This window comes from Orycteropus afer, unplaced genomic scaffold (assembly GCF_000298275.1).
Source record: "Orycteropus afer afer isolate SDZICR_OR568_19922 unplaced genomic scaffold, OryAfe1.0 scaffold00279, whole genome shotgun sequence".
NCBI lineage: Eukaryota > Metazoa > Chordata > Mammalia > Tubulidentata > Orycteropodidae > Orycteropus > Orycteropus afer.
The window spans coordinates 1,099,901-1,107,618 of record NW_006921866.1 but is presented as its reverse complement, the minus strand read 5'-3'; positions in this window follow the sequence as shown (position 1 = coordinate 1,107,618).

Genomic DNA, 7,718 nt, shown 5'->3' with positions numbered 1-7,718 from the left:
CAAATTCTTCTGCTAATTGGGGTTTAGTCCAATTCTGTATCCTTCCCTTCAAGGCTCAGGGTCCACGATTATCTTCTGTGTCTTTGTTAATTGGTTTCCCTTTTCTTTGTTGAAGAGGGTCTGTGCAATCCTTCTGCCTAGTCCACCATCTTGCCGGAACCCGGTATATAATTCTTGATTGAAATTTTTTTCTTTCAGGGTTTTATATATACCATCCCATTGCTTTCTCACTTGCATGGTTTCTGCTGAGAAATTAGAGCTTATTCTTACTGGTTGTCCTTTGTAAGTAACTTTTTGTTTTTCCCATGCTGCTCTTGGGATTCTTCTTGTCTTTTGTTTTGATGAGTTTGATGATGATATATCTTGGTGATTTTCTTTTGAGATCTATCCTGTTTGGGGTTCATTGGATTTCCTGCATGGATATATTCTAATGTTTCATCATATCAGGGAAGTTCTCCTCAAACAAATGTTGGACAATTTTCTCAGTGGTTTTATTTTTCTCTTTCTGTTCTGGAATTCCAATGACATGTAGGTTATTCCTTTTGACGGTATCCCACATGAATCTTAGGCTTTATTCATTTTGTTTTGATCTTTCTTCTGATTAATCCCTTTCCAAAGAAGTATTCAGGTATTTGTCTTCAATCTTATTAATTCTGTCTTCCATTGCAACAATTCTACTCCTTTGTCCTTTCAGTGTGTTATCTATTTCTGACAATTTAGTATTAATCTTCTGAATTTCTATCTGGTGATTTAGAATAATTTCTAATATTTTATTTATTTCATCATTTTGTTCTTGTATTTTCTTCCAAAATTTTTTTAGTGTTTTGTCTGTGTTTTCCTTGATATGTGTCTCTATCCTTTTAAGATACCTAAATAAAATTGTTTTGAATTCCTTATCAGAGAGTTCCAATGCCACTTCTTTCTCAGGGATGTGTTCTTGGTCTGTGTCCTTCTCCCTCGTTTCTTCCACTTTATCTTGCTTCTTTTTGTGGACTGTGCTGGTCTCTTGTTCCAAGCCATCGTGACATTGTTGTATTTAGATCTCTGTTAACTGTTTGTGAAGAGCAGCCAAAGATGAGTCAGGATCTTCTTGGTGGTTGTTTATCATTGGCCTGGGATCCCTGCCAGACAGCAGCTCCATATGTCTCCTTTTTTACTGTTTTCATGCAAATTCTTCTGCTAGTTGGAATTTAGTCCACTTCTATATCCTTCCCTTCAAGGCTCAAGGGTCCAGGATTATCTTCTGTATCTGTGTTATTTGGTTCTTCTTTTCTTTGTTGAAGAGGGTCTGTGCAGTCTTTCTGACTTTCACCATCTTACTGGAACTCCCGATATATTTACTCTTGACCATTTAAATTTCCTAGAAGTTTTACTGTTTTTTTTTTTTTTTCTAAATTTTATCTTAAATGGATAATTGTTTATACCTTCTTATATTTCTCTACCATAACTCTTTAAACTGTGATTATATTAACACATATTTACATACTGTGAGCAAGGCAAAACTGATTAAAGTAGTTTACTTTATTTTATTTTTCCCCCCAGGGTGTGGGTTATATTCTGTAAAATAAGAACTGAGAACTGATGCTTCACTAAGTATTTGTAGAACTGCAGTCATGTCTTTAACCATGTGGTAGGCTATATGGATATAACATTAGTTTGTTCCAATAATTTAATCTTGTCAGAAAAAAAATCAAGCATAGGTGACATTTATATTAAACATAAACTATGCTGCATAGGAGCGCTAGTAGCACCGTGACTAAGGCACTTGACTGCTAACCAGAAGGCTGGTGGTTCAAACCCACTAGCCACTCCTCGGAAGGAAGATGGGGCAATAGACTTCCATAGTGATACTGCCTCAGAAACCCAAGGAGGGGTTGCTATGAGTCAGGTCTGACTTGACAGCACATAACAACAACAAACAATGTGCTGCATGTTCTGTACTACTTACTTTCTGTATGTAATCACATGTATTCTTCCCTAATAGTATTTGGTAGTAGCTGGACAATGAATAAGGAAGACCAAAGAAGAGTTGATGTTTTTGAATTGTGGTGGTGCCAAAGAATACTGAAAATACCATGCACTGCCAGAAGAACAAACAAATCTATCTTGGCAGAAATGCAGCTGAATGCTCCTTGTGAGCTAGATTGGCAAGACTTCCTCTCACCTACTTTGGTCATATTGTCAGAAGGGACCATTCTCTGGAGAAATATATCATCCTTGGTAAAGTGGAGGGTCAGTGGAAATGGGGAAGTCCCTCAACAAGATGGAAGATCCTCATCAAGATGGATTGACATAGTGGCTGCAACAATGGACTCAAGTATAGCAAGGATTCTGTGGCTGGTGAAAGACAAAGCATTGTTTTGTTCTATTATACATAGGGTCACTATGATTTGGAGTCTATTCCATGACACCTAACCACAACAATAGTATTTGTAAAACTGATATTTCTTTTATCACATTTTTGTATGGCAAAGCAACGCAAGTCCTGGGAAGTGATGAGGTGCCATATACATGGGTATACAAAATACTGTAATGTTTTAAAAATATTGTTTATTCCATGCTACTAAATGATAAAATCAAACCCACTGCTGTTGAGATCATTTCAACTCATAGAAACCCTATAGGACAGAGTAATACTGCCCTATAGAGTTTCCAAGGCTGTAATTCTTTATAGAAGCAGACTGTCTTATCTTTCGCCATTGGAACAACTGGTGGGTTCAAACTGCCAGTTTTTTAGTTAGAAGCCATATGCTTTAAGCATTGCACTACCAGAGCTTCCTCCCATTCTAGAAGGGCTCTAAAATATCCTCATTATCCTCATTATCAGGCAGTACCAGCTGTTGACTCTGAGGACTGATGAATCCAAAATCACCAGGTTGAAAGGTGGATTGTTTGCTCACAGACAGTTTTGACAGCACAACAGGATCCAGATCCACAGAAGAGTGTCTCATTTTCCCAGGAAGTCCATAACTATATTGAAAACAGGTCACAACCCTAGGGAAACTCCTTTTCAATGGATTGGCTGCTCAAAACATATACATCTGATCTCATCACGGGAATAACCCACATCACAATTGCTTTAACCACTCAGAATCATGGTCCAGCCAAGTTGACACACAACACCAACTATCACAGGGCCATTCTACTCTATCCTAGAGCATCACACTGAGTAAGAATCAACTTAACAGCAGTGAGTATAGCCATGTTACTTATAGTATGTTCTGTGGACCAGTGTATTTCAAAATATTACTTATCAAGTAGTTATACAAATTATCTAATACTTGTCTGTCAGCTTGTTTTGTACTGTGATGGCTCATTTTTTTGCTGTTATGTGGGAAACTATGGCAACAATATTTCAAATATGAGCAGGGTAAACCATGATGAACAAGTTTCAGAAGAGCTGACATGGAAGAAGAACATGACTGTCCGTCTCATAAAAATTGGCCATTGAAAACTTTTTGAATAGTAGTAAAACACCATCTGATATAGTACTGGAAAAATTTACAAGTAGCAGTGAAAAAAGGGCTATTATAGTCCCAGAAGATGAGCCACTCAGATTGGAAGGCACTTAAAATACAACTGAAAGTGGAGTTGACCTTAATGGCTTGGATGGAGTGAAGATTTTGGTACATTCATCGGCTGATGTGGCACTACTCAAAATGAGAAGAAACAGCTGCAAACATGATTAATAATGGGAATTTGGAATGTATGGAATATGTTTCTAGAAAAATTGAAACTGGTCACAAATGAAATGGAACACATAAAGATCAATAACCTAATAATTAGTGAGCTGAAATGGACTGGGATTAGCCATTTTGAATTGGACAATCATATGGTCTACTATATCTAGATTGGCAAATTAAAGGGCAATAGTGTTGCATTCAAAGTCAAAAAGAACATTTCAAAGTCTACCTTGAAGTACAATATATTGTCAGTGATAAGATAATATCTCTAGGCTTAAACGGAAGACCAAGTTACTACTATCATTCTTCAAATTTATGCACCAACCACTAAAACCAAAGAGGAAAAAATTAAAGATTTTTACTAACTTCTGCAGTCTGAAATTGACCAAACATGCAATTAATATGCATTAATATTTACTTATGATTGGAATGTGAAAGTAAGAAACAAAGAAAAAGCATTGGTATTTGAAAATATGGTTGTGGTGAAAGAAATGATGCTGGAGATCACATGGCAGGGTTTTGCAAGACCAATAATTTATTCATTGTAAATACATTTTTTTTTCAACATCATAAACAATGACTCTACAAATGGATTTCACCAGATGAAATACATAGGAATTCAGTTGATTACAGGTATGGAAAGAGGTGATGGAGAACCTCAATCTCATCAATGAAAACAGGGCCAGGGGTCAACTGTGCAACAGACCACTAATTGTTCATACGCAAGATCGAGTTGCAGCTAAACAATTAAAACAAATCCATGAGAATGAAAATATGTTCTTCTTTCATTATATCCCACCTATATTTGGAGACTATTTGAAGAATAGATTTGATGCATTGAACATCGATCACTGAAGACAAGGTGAGTTATGGGATGACATCAAACCCATCATATGAAGAAAGATAAAGTCATTAAAAAGACAGGAAGGGAAAAAAAATTCCTAAAGGATATTAGAAGAGACTCTGAAACTTGCTCTTGAATGGGGAGTAGCTAAAGCAAATGTAAGAAATGATGAAATAAAAGAGCTGAACAAATTATTTCAAAGGGTGCCGTAGAGAACAAAGTAAAGTACTATAATGAAATATGCAAAGACCTGGAATTAGAAACCAAAAGAGAAGAACACACTCAGCATTTCTCAAGCTGAAAAAATTGAAGAAAAAAAATCATGCTTCAAGTAACAATATTGAAGGATTCTACAAGCAAAATATTGAATGATACAGGGAGCATCAAAAGAAGATGGAAAGAATACTCAGGAATTTTCCTTAAGTGTGATCTCCAGCATCATTTCTTTCACCACGATCATATTTTCCAAATACCAATGCTTTTCCTTTGTTTCCTACTTTCACCTTCCAATCATAAGTAAATATTAATGCATCTTAATTGCATGTTTGGTCAATTTCAGACTGCAGAAGTTAGTAAAAATCTTTAATTTAATTTCTTCCTCTTTGGTTTTAATGGTTGGTGCATAAATTTGAAGAATGATAGTAGTAACTGATCTTCCTTTTAAGGAAGATTTCTGAGTATTCAGGAAGATTCATTAACAACCTGTGTACCAAAATGAACTGGTCAAAATTCAACTATTTCAAGAGGTAACATATAATCAAGAACTGATGGTAATAAAGACAGAAGTCCAAGCATCACTGAAGGAATTGGTGAAAAACACGCCTCCAGGAATTGACAGACTATCAACTGAGGTATTTCAACAAATGGATGCAACACTGGAGTCACTATCCCATTGACACCAAGAAATTTGGAGGACACCTACTTGGTTAACTGACTGGAAGAAACACATATTTTTTGCCCATTATAAAAAAAGGTGATTCAACAGAATGTTGACATTATCAAGCAATGTCATTAATATCAAATGCAAGTAAAATTTTGCTGATGGTAATTCAAAAATAGTTGCAGCAGTACATCAACAGAGAACTTTCAGAAATTCAAGCCACATTCAGAACAGAATGTGGAACAACGTATAACACTGCTAGTGTCAGATGGAACTTGACTGAAAGCAAAGAATACCAGAAAGATGTTTAGTTGTACTTCATTGACTATGCAAAGACATTCCACTGTGTGCATCATAACAATTTACGGATAACATTATGAAGACTGGGAATTCCAGGGCACTTAATTGTACTCATGAGGACCTGTACATAGACTAAGAGGTAGTTGCTCAAACAGAACAAGGAGACACTGCAAGGTTTAAAAATAGAAAAGGTATGTGTCAGGGTTTTATCCTTTCATTATACTTATTTAATATGTATGCTGTGCAAATAATGTGAGAAGTGGACTATATAAAGGAGAATGTGACATCAGAATTGGAGGAAGATTCATTAACAATCTGTGATATGCAGATGATATAATATTGCATGCTGAAAGTGAAAATATGAAGCAATTCCTGATGAAGGTCAAAGACTACAACCTTCACTATAGATTACACTTCAAGATAAAGAAAATAAATTGTCACAACTGGGCCAAAAAGCAAATCATAATATATGGAGAAATGATTGAAGTTGTCAGAAATTACATTTTGCTTGGATCCACCATCATCACCAGTGGAAGTATCCGTTAAGAAATCAGAGGATTATTGCACTGGGCAAATCTGCTGACAAAGACCTCTTTAAAGTGTTAAACATCAAAGGAGTCACTTTGAAAACTAACATACTCCTGATCCAAGGAATGGTATTTTCAGTAGGCTCATATTCACGTGAAAACTGAACAATGAATAAGGAAGACTGAAGAAAACTTGATACATTTGAATTGTGTTTTTGATGAAGAATATTCAGAATGCCATCGACTTCCAAAAGAATGAACAAGGTTGCCTTGGAAGAGGCATAGCTGGAATGCTCCATGGATGTGAGAATGTTGACTTTGTCTCATGTGCTTTGGTCATGTTGTCAAGAAGAGGAACTGGTTCTTGGAGAAGGATATCATGCTTGGTGGAATGGAGGGTCAGCTATAAAGGGAAAGATCCTCAACAAGATGGAGTGACACAAGGACTACAACGATGGGCTCCAGCTTAGCAATGATTGTGAAGATGGCACAGAACTGAGCCATGTTTTGTTCTGTTGTATTATATGCGGTCACTGTGAGTAGGATTGCACTCCATGGCATGTAATAACAACAACAACAACAATAAATATGAAAATTGAGTGTAAGTGTTCAGAAAGCTTAAGATATATTTGACATTGCTTTGCCATCCAAATACTTTATCAATAGGCTTGTATTTTTTTCATGTACTTTATGTTCTATTAATTATATTTATTATATTTCTCAATATAATCCATACACAATACTTTGGAAATTTAAAATAAACAAAACTGATGTTTCACCACAGACAGTTTGAAAAGCACTGAAAGAGCATTTATGGTAAAAAGATATTTTCTTGATATTCAGAATTCTTGTTCTTCTTCCCAGATGTATTCTTTAACTTTTCCTCAGAACATGGAAATGCTTGTGAAATGAAATTGTTTTGACCATTAATATATGCTAAGTCATGGTTTATGAAATATCTGGAAGAGAATCAGATCAAGAAAACTGTGGACTAGAAAGTACCAAAATTGCCCTAAAATCCACTCTGTCTTAAAGTCTTCTCTCCCTCTGCTCCTAATCATCATTTGGTAGCACTACTTATAAGAGAAGCTCAAATTTGTACCATAACAGAATACTTTAAGTTTCCTAATATCCACACTCACACCTACCAACTTTCATATTGAATACTGTATGCAATAGAAATAGAAATAGAAATAATGGTTTCCATAAGAGTTCATTAGGCAAGAAGAGAGAGAGAGATAAAGTGGTTTACTCTAGTGTTGTAAAATTTAAAAAAATATATATATAGTAAAATGAAATAATGGTGCAATAGTTTTATAGCTATGTGTGTATATATGTATGCATACACACACACACACACACACACATATAGGAGCTCTCTATATAGTATAGTATATATATAGTATGTTGTTGTTGTTATGTGCAGTCAAGTCAAACCCGACTCATAGCGACCCCTCCTTGGGTTTCTGAGGCAGTATCACTAC